The sequence below is a fragment of the Podarcis bocagei genome (assembly GCF_964188305.1).
Source record: "Podarcis bocagei genome assembly, chromosome: 4".
In the NCBI taxonomy this organism is placed as follows: Eukaryota; Metazoa; Chordata; class Lepidosauria; order Squamata; family Lacertidae; genus Podarcis; species Podarcis bocagei.
The window spans coordinates 3,375,973-3,388,406 of NC_138128.1; the positions used below are offsets into that span (position 1 = coordinate 3,375,973).

Genomic DNA, 12,434 nt, shown 5'->3' on the forward strand with positions numbered 1-12,434 from the left:
GCCAATCTCCCATTCCCACCACCCTTCTGAGTAATACCCCTCCCCACCTTCTCACTATATAGAAGGATCTGGCAACTTCTGTTTCAGTGTATCTGAAGAAGTGTGCATGCACACGAAAGCTCATACCAAGAACTAACTTAGTTGGTCTTTAAGGTGCTACTGGAAGGAATTTTTTTATTTTCACTATGGCAGACCAACACGGCTACCTATCTGTAATTTTAAAAGGATGTCCATCAGGCCAACCAAAGGCCTGGTTAAAAAGGAACGTTTTTTGCCTGGCACCTCAAGGTGTATAATGAAGGCGCCAGGCAAACTTCCCTGGGGAGAGCATTCCATTAGATTGGGAGCATTAGAACATAAGCAGAGGCCAATAGCCCATCTAGTCCAGCATTCTGTTCCCACAATTGCCAACCAGATCCATATTGGTGGCCACCCCTGCCTCCTGTGGCAGCAGGTTCCATCATTTAACTCTGCACTGTATGAATCAATGCTTTAATTGCAACTTATGGTTTCCACTCACATCCCGCAGGCCCAAGACCTCCTTTATTCATCCCATTAATGGCTCCTTTGCAGGAGACCTACAGCGGCGAAGGAAATGAGATTATGCTCGGGGCAACACATGCAATGGCACAGGAGAGAAACACACACATACACACACTGGAAACAGATTCTACAGTGTGAGAAAGGCGAGATGTATATAATAACCCCCAGCAGCCCTTTGACAGAGGCTCTGGCATTGTGAAGCCCCATGGGGGAAGGAAGAAGGGAGCGAGAGAAGGCAGCAAATGACAGAGGTTGTTTGCCTGCAGTGCCTGGAAGAAATTATCCCTTTTTCCAAAGACTAGTAATTCCCAAATCGTGTGCTGGAGCATAGCTAACACACCGTGAGAGCACTGCTAGTGTGTTTCAACACTTGTTGTCTGTCGAGAGAGAGAATGGAGTGTGCCTCCAGGGGTGAAGTCAAACTGCTGTGTGTCAGATGCTGATGGTGGTTGCTTGTGAGTAACCAGGCATGACTCCGACCCGACTTTTACAGGTTTTATTGTGCAAACTATTTACCGTGCAGATCTACAAAGTTCATGTCCGACTTTGTTGTTGTTTAGTCGTTTAGTCATGTCTGCCTCTTCGTGACCCCCTGGACCAGAGCACACCAGGCACTCCTGTCCTCCACTGCCTCCCACAGTTTGGTCAAACTCATGTTTGTAGCTTTGAGAACACTGTCCAACCATCTCGTCCTCTGTCATCCCCTTCTCCTTGTGCCCTCCATCTTTCCCAGCATCAGGGTCTTTTCCAGGGAGCCTTCTCTTCTCATGAGGTGGCCAAAGTATTGGAGCCTCAGCTTCTTCTCCCCCAACATAAGAAATTTGGCACCCCAAGCCTCCTCCTCCCCTCCTTGCGTTTCACCCCTCTGTGCAAGCTGGACGACGGAAGTGGCATGCGTCCCTCCTGGCCAGCCTAGCGAGGTGAGGCACTGGGGCTCTCAGCAGCATCCTCGCGCCTTTCCCTCACTTGGCTGGCTCCTTCCCTCTCTTCTCCACTGGAGGTGTGGCTTTTCCGCTGGAAGAGGAACTGCTCCTCAGGAGTTTCGGAGGCTCTCTGTATCCCAACGGCCCCCCTGCCTCCCTCCCCTGTTCCGATGGCAGTCCTCTGACACTATGTTTTCAGCACTGAAGTGACCTCCACAGGGCACCAGCCTGGGTAGTATGTACGGAGGTCCTGGGCTGTCCAGACGACAACAACACACACACACACACACCTGGCCTCATTGATGTGTCCAAAGGAAAGCAGAGCAAGATGTTTGGCAGCAGCTCGGCTGCCGGAGCTGCCGGAAGGAGTCGTACAAAGCACCATCCAACGGACTTAGAGACTCCACTCCGAATTTGTGTATGGTTTGTGGGATGTAACATAAGCAGTCAAATACAACATTTCCTTTTTTATATATATAAATTTTTTTATTAGTTTTTCACAATTTATATAAACACAAACAATACACAATACAAACAAACAAACACATAAACAAACATGTATAATTTCAAATCCTTTTTTCTTAAACCTTACTTCACCGACTTCCCCATACCTCCCCTTTCTGCATCCCAATTTCCAAATTTGTTTCAGCAAATCCTCCCCCTTGAATTTATCTAGTTTTCCCTTGTTCTTTTCTTTTACTTAATCTTTTACAGCTGTAGTCCCCTTTTTTCTATAACCTCAACATTTTAGCACTCGTTAATTTTACAATACTTCTTAAGATAAATTTTGAATTTCTTCCAATCTTCTTCCGCCGTCTCTTTCCCCTGGTCTCGGATTCTGCCAGTCATTTCAGCCAGTCCCATGTAGTTTATCACCTTCATCTGCCATTCTTCCAGAGTGGGTAGATCCTGTGTCTTCCACTACTTTGCGATGAGAATTCTTGCTGCTGTAGTAGCATACATTAAAAAAGTCCTGTCTTTCTTTGGCACCAATTGGCCGACAATGCCCAAGAGAAAGGCTTCTGGTTTCTTGGGAAAAGTACATTTAAGTACCTTTTTCATTTCATTATATATCATTTCCCAGAAAGCCCTAATCTTCGGGCACGTCCACCAAAGGTGATAGAAAGTACCTTCAGTTTCTTTACATTTCCAACACTTATTATCAGGCAAATGGTAGATTTTTGCTAGCTTGACTGGGGTCATGTACCACCTGTAACTCATTTTCATAATATTCTCTCTTAAGGCATTACATGCCGTAAATTTTATACCGGTGGTCCACAACTGTTCCCAGTCAGCAAACATAATATTATGACCAATGTCTTGTGCCCACTTAATCATGGCTGATTTAACTGTTTCATCTTGTGTATTCCATTTCAGCAACAAGTTATATATTCTTGACAAATTCTTAGTATTGGGTTCTAACAGTTCTGTTTCTAGTTTTGATTTCTCCACCTGGAAGCCAATTTTCCTGTCCTGTTTACACACCAAATACAACATTTCCTGATTGCCTAGAGTGGACATGCAAGGGGATGTTGGTCCAGCCAGTAGACCTGTTACACCTGGTCTGGAGCATCCTTCCCTTTGCATGTGACCAGGTAGGTGGGCATGACACTTCCAGACCCCACAAAAGGGCCAGTCATGTAGCCATGTATCTTTTTTATGCTTTCTCTCTTTCAATGCCTTTTCTTCTCTTGGACTGCACTGCTGAGCATGTGGGATGAGTTTCCATATGGGATGAACTCAAATCCTCTTCTGTAACTCTAAGCTAAAACCTGCCTTCAGGGATCCAACTGTGAACTGAATGTGAGTAAACTTCTTAACGTTAGTTATGAACAAGACTGCTGTTTCTTTATTCTTTAGGAGGGAATCAAAGGGGTCTAACGAATTTGCAACCAGCTTCCTGCTGTGTAAAAGGGGGAATGTACTCTGCTGTAGCTACCAACATGAGTTTGACCAAACTGTGGGAGGCAGTGGAAGACAGGAGTGCCTGGCGTGCTCTGGTCCATGGAGTCACGAAGAGTTGGACATGACTAAATGACTAAACAAGAACAACAACAACTCTGCTGTATGAATAAACCCACTAGAGTGGGTTAGGAAGGATAATATTTAATCAATATATCCTCTCCTGCTAGTCACAACCTTCCCACATAGTTTACTCCTTAGCTTTTCCTTCTCCTGAAGATATCCCTCAAGGCAGCAGAGGTTTAGGACCAGAGTTTGCTTCTCCTAAATGAGTGCCCTTTCCAGTTTGACAAGCCCCATCTGTCCCTCACTTCCTGCTACAGCATGGACAGAAAACGCCTTCTTGACTGTTAGTCCCACTCTTGGTCTTGTCTGCTCAATCCATCAGAGCCTGTCTTCCTATGCAAAGAAAGTCCCTAACTCGCCAAAGGTTTGAGACCCATCGACTACCCTCACCTGGCCTGCCAACAGCTTCTAGGAGCCACAGGTGAGAGCTGAGCACAGGCTAGGGAAGAAAGGTGGTCAAACTACCCCAAAAGGAGTATGACATGTCCCCCAGCAGAGGTATGAACCCTCCCCTAACACCCCAGACACCCTGTTTCAACAAATGGACCCATTTTAAGGCTCCTTTGAGCCCCAGAGGTGGGTTCTGAAGAGGTAGGTGCTCCATTGCCTCTCTGTGTGAGTCAACGTCCTGGTCCAACTTCCTTCCCATCAGCTTCTTCTGGGAGGTAACTAATTCTGCTGAATTACTTCCCTCAAACTCAGTTTAGTGGGAGGGGAGAATGTTGTTGTTTAGTCGTGTCCGACTCTTTGTGACCCCCTGGACCAGAGCACGCCAGGCACTCCTGTCTTCCACTGCCTCCCGCAGTTTGGTCAAACTCATGCTGGTAGCTTCGAGAACACTGCCCCACCATCTCATCCTCTGTCGTCCCCTTCTCCTTGTGCCCTCCATCTTTCCCAACATCAGGGTCTTTTCCAGGGAGTCTTCTCTTCTCATGAGGTGGCCAAAGTATTGGAGCCTCAGCTTCAGGATCTGTCCTTCCAGTGAGCACTCAGGGCTGATTTCCTTCAGAATGGAGAGGTTTGATCTTCTTGCAGTCCATGGGACTCTCAAGAGTTTCCTCCAGACCATAATTCAAAAGCATCAATTCTTCGGCGATCAGCCTTCTTTATGGTCCAGCTCTCACTTCCATACATCATAGAATCATAGAGTTGGAATAGACCACAAGGGCCATCGAGTCCAACCCCCTGCCAAGCAGGAAACATCACTACTGGGAAAAGCATAGCTTGAACTATACGGGCCTTTGTTGGCAAGGTGATGTCTCTGCTTTTTAAGATGCTGTCTAGGTTTCTCTTTGCTAGGAGGGGAGAACAGGGGGTTCCAAAGAGAACCAGGTAAAGGAAGATTCCTTTGTAGGAGCACATGCCTATTTATAGTCTGAAACTATGAGCTTTTTCATATGGGCAAATTCAGGTTGTACAATTATAATTGAATGGGGTGTCTTGTGAAAGAAATAAAAAAATTCCTTCCAGTAGCACCTTAAAGACCAACTAAGTTAGTTCTTGGTATGAGCTTTCGTGTGCATGCACACTTCTTCAGATACACTGAAACAGAAGTTGCCAGATCCTTCTATATAGTGAGAAGGTGGGGAGGGGTGTTACTCAGAAGGGTGGTGGGAATGTGAGATTGGCAGATAGCTGAGATGTTGTGAAAGAAAGCGTGTTCTCCAATAAATGAGAGCACGTGTTGCGGTGTGGGCCACCAGGCCAGGCCTCTTGTTGCCAGGCAGGTTAATAGTTGTTGCCTGGCATCATGATTGGGTTGCTGGGGCAAATTGTATGTTGCAAATTGGGTGGGTGGGACCATAGTCTTTAAATATTGGTGCACTCTGGTTTCTCTTTCTCTTTGCAGAGTGCATCGGATCACCCGCCCGCCCGCCCGCCCTCTTTCCGGTTGACCTTGCTTTGCCTGTCATGGGGTCGTCTGCTTTGGAGCAGGGGCCTAGTAGGAATCTTGCCATTTGGTGATTGGCTGTGCCATTTGGTTTTTGCCTACTACTCAGCAATTCGTCACAACTTGTAAGGTTGCGGTTAGGCATTGGTTATAATATGCTGGTGGTGGAGGGGTCAGGCTGGGCCTGCCCCTCCTATTGCGCTGAAGGGAATTCCGTTAAAGGAATCCTGGGGCTTGCCATGATTTCGTCCAATCCCTGTTATGGGACCAGGGCCGCCCAATCCCTGTTATGGGAATCCTTGTCATAGGACCGGGCAGGCAAGCTTTCGGGGAGCTGCTGGGGTGAGCGGCGTGGGTCCGACGCTTAGCTCAAATGACCCCCAAGTTTGACTTTCTCTTCTACTGGCTACCGATCGGACCTTGGGATGTCAGTTCTGTCCCAGGCAGGGGGACAGATAGTCATAACCAATGTCTAAACAACCACTCACTGATTTTGTATTTTAATAAAGTTGTGGCCAAAATAGTGCCCAAAAACCAAAACTAAAATTACGTGTTATGTGTGAAGTTATTTGAGGGGTGGCCTGGGGACCTACACATGCAAACCTGATTCACCCCCAAAAGTGAACTTTCTGCAATACGAAAATTGAAAGGAAAATGCGCTGGAGAATGGGCCCTGGTGGTGGCCTAAGGAGTAAGACCCCTGACTCCTGTGAAAACAGTATAAGAAACTAGCTGGGAACCTGCTTCAGTGTCAAATGTAGAGAAAGGGAAAATAAACAGACTGTGTTTTTGTATCAGTCGGGGGGAAAGATGCAAAAAAATGGGCAATGTGACGAAACGTCAGAAAGAGTGTTCAAGCTGCGAAAAGGAATAGCTTTATTAAACTTCAATATAATTTACAATTTATCTTCTTGTTTTCTTTCAATATAGTAATAGGATGTTCATATGACAGACGTATATTGTGCTTCTCCCTGGTTTTCTTTGTGTTTCTAATCAATGTATTCAGACGTATTGTGACATTCTGTTCTGGAGGGTGGAAACGTATTTAAAATTATTTTAAAAAAAATTAAAACAGTGTAACAAGGGGGACTGCCTGATGTTAACAGCAAGAGTAGCAGTAAAATGGAGTTGCAATAGGCAGCAAGAAGCTGTATGTGCTTCTCCCAAGGCAGGATTGTCCTGCCATTAAGACATAAAAGCGAGTCATCCTGTTCAATGGAAGGAATCCCAGCCGATCAGGGTTCATGGGGTGTGTGAGAGATTAAATGACACACGTTCTGTTTTCCATGACTATTTCCAACTGGCAATTCATAGTGAAGGCAAACGGTGCTGCCTTAACCACATGACGATATGACAGCTGTCTTTGAAGATCTGAAGCACCCAAACCAATGGATTCAAATGACAAGGAAGTCCATTCCTGTGGGAATGTCCAGGATGGCAGGAGAGGATATATTGTTTATTAATATCCTTCCTAACTTGCGCTAGCACCTTCCTTTACTTAGCAGAGTTTACATTCCCCTTTTACATGCATAGCAGATAGCTGGTTGCAGGTTTGTGTAAGCCTCTCACTATTATACAATTCAGTCTGTGTCAGATTGAATTGTACGTTCCTGGTAAGTTCCCTTGAATCCCTCTTAAAAGAATAAAGACGCCACAATCTTATTCAAAGTCAATAAAAGAAGTTTACTTACATCAGTTCACAGTTGGATTCCTGAAGGCAGGCTTAGTTACAAATAGGAATAATCCCAGTGCTTCTGCTAGCTGAGAGCTAGCAAAGCAGTCCTAGCTAAAAGTTAGTCAAATGAAGAAGTCAAAAGGAGAGAGGTGTGCTGTGTGACTCATCCTTTTGTTACCTGGACATGCCCACCTTTAGTCACATGCAAAGGATGGATTCTCCAGCCAGGAGGAACAGGAAGTTTTCGAATGGATGGACCAAACATCCCTCGCATGTCCACTCTAGGAAAACAAGGAATGTTGTACTTGACTGCTCCAAGTGGATTACGTCCCACAATTCTGACTGAACACGACAAAGAGCTTTCATGAGGGTGAGAACCGTTCAGCTGTGGAACGGACTCCCTCAGAAGCTGGCGGACTCCCCTTCCTTGGAGAGGTTGGATGGCCACCTGTCGGGTATTATTTCGCTGCATTGCAGGGGTTAGACAAGATAACCCTCAGAGATCCCTTCCAGTCCTACAATTCTATGTTTCTATGAATGGGTGATGTGGGAAGGGGTGCATTCAGCAATGGAGGCAAGATTCCTGGCCTTCCCACATTATGGAGGCCCCATTTTGGCCATCATTGCCGCCATCTCTATCAGCACACTCATGAGTTGCAAACCATATTATTCCTGCTTAAATCTCACTGTGTGCCACAGCGCTTCCTCCCTAGCAGCTGGGATAGCTCAGTTGGTAAAGAGTGAGACTCTTAAAGTCAGGGTTCGAGCCCCACATTAAGCAAAATATTCCTGCCTTTCAGGGATTTGGACCAGATGATCCTCGTGGTCCCTTCTAAGTCTACAAATTCTCTGATTCTTTATATATATATATATATATATATATATATATATATATATATATATATATATATATATAATATTTATTAGTTTTCCAACAAATTGAACACAACACTACAAAAAACGAAAAAGGAAAAAACATACAATAATACAATACAATACAAAAAACAACAACTGCAAAACACTAACATACAACTAGCAAAACAAAACAAAAACCATTTAAAACACAGTCCAATTTCAATATCTTATCTTTCTTTCACTAATTTCCACGACCTCCTCACACCTCCCTTTTTGTATTCCACTTCTATTAATTGTTTTAGCAATTCCTTTCCATCTTCCTCTGTTTTCTATCCTATAATTGTCTTAACACATTCTAACCCAAATTCTCTGATTCTGTAATCCCACAGAAGAAGGAGGAGAAGAGTGACTAGTGGGGTGCCACAGGGTTCTGTCTTGGGCCCAGTCTTATTCAACATCTTTATCAACGACTTGGATGATGGACTCAAGGGCATCCTGATCAAATTTGCAGATGACACCAAACTGGGAGGGGTGGCTAACACCCCAGAGGACAGGATCACACTTCAAAACGACCTTGACAGATTAGAGAACTGGGCAAAAACAAACAAGATGAATTTTAACAGGGAGAAATGTAAAGTATTGCACTTGGGCAAAAAAAATGAGAGGCACAAATACAAGATGGGTGACACCTGGCTTGAGAGCAGTACATGTGAAAAGGATCTAGGAGTCTTGGTTGACCACAAACTTGACATGAGCCAACAGTGTGACGCGGCAGCTAAAAAAGCCAATGCAATTCTGGGCTGCATCAATAGGAGTATAGCATCTAGATCAAGGGAAGTAATAGTGCCACTGTATTCTGCTCTGGTCAGACCTCACCTGGAGTACTGTGTCCAGTTCTGGGCACCACAGTTCAAGAAGGACACTGACAAACTGGAACGTGTCCAGAGGAGGGCAACCAAAATGGTCAAAGGCCTGGAAACGATGCCTTATGAGGAACGGCTAAGGGAGCTGGGCATGTTTAGCCTGGAGAAGAGGAGGTTAAGGGGTGATATGATAGCCATGTTCAAATATAGAAAAGGATGTCACATAGAGGAGGGAGAAAGGTTGTTTTCTGCTGCTCCAGAGAAGCGGACACAGAGCAATGGATCCAAACTACAAGAAAGAAGATTCCACCTAAACATTAGGAAGAACTTCCTGACAGTAAGAGCTGTTTGACAGTGGAATTTGCTGCCAAGGAGTGTGGTGGAGTCTCCTACTTTGGAGGTCTTTAAGCAGAGGCTTGACAACCATATGTCAGGAGTGCTCTGATGGTGTTTCCTGCTTGGCAGGGGGTTGGACTCGATGGCCCTTGTGGTCTCTTCCAACTCTAGGATTCTATGATTCTAAGAAGGAGTAGTAGGAGTTTGGATTTGATATCCCGCCTTTCACCCCCCTTCAGGAGTCTCAAAGCGGCTAACATTCTCCTTTCCCTTCCTCCCCCACAACAAACACTCTGTGAGGTGAGTGGGGCTGAGAGACTTTACAGAAGTGTGACTAGCCCAAGATCACCCAGCAGCTGCATGTGGAGGAGCGGGGAAGCAAAAGATAAAAGGCAGTCAGACCCAGTGGCGTAGCGTGGGTTGTCAGCACCCGGGGCAAGGCAAGTAATTTGCCCCCCCCTAACCCGTGGATTTGCGCCCCCTAACCCGTGGATTTGCGCCCCCTAACCCTAACCCCCAGATGTTGCGCCCGGTGTGGCCGGCCCCCCTGCACACCCCACACTACGCCACTGGCGAGCGCCTCCTAAGCATGTGCAGAGCGCCTCCTTCCGCCCCCGCCACGCGGAGCTCAGCCTGCGCGTGGGCAGGCCCTTTGCGTCACGCGCGCTTGGCAATCCCCGGCACCTCTCCTCTCCTCTCTCTCTCCCTGGAGAAATGAAGCAGTGACCCGACAAGGAGTAGCGAAGGATGGGCGTGTTTCATCCCTGATCCGGATGAGATCAAGGCGCCGGCAACGGGAAGGAGGCGGGGGAGAAGCAGGAGCAGGCCAGCCGGGGCTGCTCCAGACCCCCCCCCATCTCTCCCATCACCGCTGGAGGGGTCATGGAGGCACTGAGCCCGGGAGACGGGTAGCCAGCCAGGGCGCACCTACCCAACCTCGCCGCGCCCAGGCGCGCTGCTCTCTCCAGCTTCCTCCCGGCCGGGCCAGCGGCTCCACCTCTTCCTTTGCCTCTTTGAGCCGCTTAATTCCCAGCAAGCGATTAGCAGGCTTGGATCGGATCCTGCGGCAGGCGGCGCCTCCACCTCCTCCTCCTCCTCCTCCCGGCTTTGCTGCTGCTGCTGCGTGGCTCTTTTCCCTCTACCGACGGCGCGCTGCGCCTTGGAGAGGTTCCCGCTTCCTCGAGGGGGGCCGGCCAAACGGAGACGACGACACCCCCACCCCAAACAAGCCTCGATTGCTTGTCCCTTCCCTCTGGACTCACCCCCCCCCCAGATGTTGAGCCCAGTTCAGCCAGCACCCCTGGCACCCCCCACGCTACGCCACTGGTCAGACCCCACCCCAGGTTGTGGGAGCAATGTTGCTGTTTGCCAGATCCTGCCTGAGATCCTGTTCCTGTACCTGCCTGGTTTCCTGCCTCGTGTCCTGCCTTGGCCCTCTTGGACTGACTCCTAGCGGAACCTTCAGATTCTGGACCGGACCTGAACCATGTTTCTCGGGTTACCCCTGGGCCCAGCACACAACCCATCACCCACAATAGCTCCCCTGCACATGGTTGTTACCCATGCATACTACAATGTGCTGGACCAGGTGAACATAAGAACGTAAGAGGAGCCTGCTGGTTCAAGCCAATGTCCCATCAAGTCCAGAATCCTGTTCTCACAGTGTCCACCCTAATGCCTATCAGATGCCTGCAAGCAGAATCTGAGCCCAAGAGTCTTCTCCCTTCCTGTGGTCTCCAGCCACTGGTATTCAGAGGCAGGGCTACCTCTGAGCATGGAGGCAGAACATGGCCATCCTGGCTAGGAGCCACCCATCGTCCTCTCCCCCTCCATAAATTTGTCTGATCCTCTTTGAAAGCCGTCCAAGTTGGTGGCCTCCCAGAAGAGTGAGTTCTACAGTGTACCGTAACTACGTGCTTTCTTCTCTTTTATCGAAGAACAACGGGATATTTGAATGCCATCACAATCATCACAAAGATGTCTGTGGAGGCAATATATTAGAATCATAGAATCCTAGAGTTGGAAGAGACCACAAGGGCCATCGAGTCCAACCCCCTGCCAAGCAGGAAACACCATCAGAGCACTCCTGACATATGGTTGTCAAGCCTCTGCTTAAAGACCTCCAAAGTAGGAGACTCCACCACACTCCTTGGCAGCAAATTCCACTGTCAAACAGCTCTTACTCTCAGGAAGTTCTTCCTAATGTTTAGGTGGAATCTTCTTTCTTGTAGTTTGGATCCATTGCTCCGTGTCCGCTTCTCTGGAGCAGCAGAAAACAACCTTTTTCCCTCCTCTATGTGACATCCTTTTATATATTTGAACATGGCTATCATATCACCCCTTAACCTTCTCTTCTCCAGGCTAAACATGCCCAGCTCCCTTAGCCGTTCCTCATAAGGCATCATTTCCAGGCCTTTGACCATTTTGGTTGCCCTCCTCTGGACACGTTCCAGTTTGTCAGTGTCCTTCTTGAACTGTGGTGCCCAGAACTGGACACAGTACTCCAGGTGAGGTCTGACCAGAGCAGAATACAGTGGCACTATTACTTCCCTTGATCTAGATGCTATACTCCTATTGATGCAGCCCAGAATTGCATTGGCTTTTTTAGCTGCCACGTCACACTGTTGGCTCATGTCAAGTTTGTGGTCAACCAAGATTCCTAGATCCTTTTCACATGTACTGCTCTCAAGCCAGGTGTCACCCATCTTGTATTTGTGCCTCTCATTTTTTTTGCCCAAGTGCAATACTTTACATTTCTCCCTGTTAAAGTTCATCTTGTTTGCTTTTGCCCAGTTCTCTAATCTGTCAAGGTCGTTTTGAAGTGTGATCCTGTCCTCTGGGGTGTTAGCCACCCCTCCCAATTTGGTGTCATCTGCAAATTTGATCAGGATGCCCTTGAGTCCAGAATGGTAGTTGGGTTCCTATTGAGGATATTTGGTGAGCCAACACAACAGTGTTGTGGGACTGAGTAGTAGTAGTAGTAATAATAATAATAATAATAATAATAATAATAATTTATTTATACCCCACCCATCTGGCTGGGTTTCCCCAGCCACTCTAGGCAGCTTCCAACAGAATATTGAAAACACGATAAAACGTCAAACATTAAAAACTTCCCTGTACCTTCAGGTGTCTTCTAAAAGTCAGTTAGTTGTTTATTTCCTTGACATCTGACGGGAGGGCATTCCACAGGGCGGGCGCCACTACTGAGAAGGCCCTCTGCCTGGTTCCCTGTAACTTGGCTTCTCACAGTGAGGGAACCGCCAGAAGGCCCTCGGAGCTGGACCTCAGTGTCTGGGCTAAACAATGGGGGTGGAGAC

The 12,434-nt window shown here is 47.4% G+C and overlaps 2 long non-coding RNA genes across 2 annotated transcripts in view; one reads left to right on the forward strand and one right to left on the reverse strand.

Annotated features, from left to right (window-relative positions):
• Positions 1 to 12,434, forward strand: part of LOC308585230 — a 133,449-nt gene that overhangs the window by 71,954 nt on the left and 49,061 nt on the right. The gene's annotated exons all lie outside the window — the stretch shown is intronic.
• Positions 6,238 to 7,206, reverse strand: LOC308585515. Its single transcript, XR_014007458.1, has 2 exons — positions 7,077 to 7,206; positions 6,238 to 6,411 (listed from the first exon to the last, which is right to left on the reverse strand). It is a non-coding gene; the product is annotated as an uncharacterized lncRNA (long non-coding RNA).